Consider the following 789-nt stretch of genomic DNA (forward strand, 5'->3'; position numbering starts at 1 on the left):
GCAATTTTGAGTGGGTAAAGGCGGACCCCCGGAATGTTATAAAAGGGGGGTTACCCCCTTGTTTCTTAAATCAAACACCCCCAGAAACCTCCACAAATTCTGCGGGAAATCTCTCCCCGCTTCCTTTTAAAGTTTAACGCGAATCCATTATAATCTCGGATTCGGAGTTGGACAGCGTATAGTTACGATTATAATATCGTATTGCGGTAAATCTTGGCTTGAAATCAAGGGGATATCAAAGATATTGCGGTTCTAGCAAGAGTAAGGTATGAATCTCTCCTTATTGATATTGATTTAAGTTTATTTACGAAGATAGAGTTATTAAATCATCATATGATGGATTGATTGGTTGAGAAATCGAGTAAACATCGTGTGGGATGTTTTATGGAGTATATTGGTGTTGATGATGATGTTATTGATGTTAGTATTGTTGTTGTTGTTGTTCGTTGTTGGTATTGTGATTTCGGGTTGGGGATATAAATAGGGGAGATACTGCCCGAATTTCGGCAGATTCTACATAAATTTCATTTGAAGTCTTGAGACAAGCATATGAAGATAAGCCTAACGATAGTATAATTTTCTTGAATATAGATTTATGAGCTTGGGAGGACATGTGTTAAGTAGTTAAAGTTAAGGCGGCTGAAAAGGTATGTTAAGGCTATCCTTTCTTTCATTTTTGGCATGATCCTGTGATATGAATGAACAAGTGAGTAAACGAGCTCCCATGTTACTCTCTTTCTTAGAAGCACTAGGAGTACTTTAGTCTTTGATAATCCCGTACCTCTATTA

This window comes from Lycium ferocissimum, chromosome 4 (assembly GCF_029784015.1).
Source record: "Lycium ferocissimum isolate CSIRO_LF1 chromosome 4, AGI_CSIRO_Lferr_CH_V1, whole genome shotgun sequence".
NCBI classification, from domain to species: Eukaryota; Viridiplantae; Streptophyta; class Magnoliopsida; order Solanales; family Solanaceae; genus Lycium; species Lycium ferocissimum.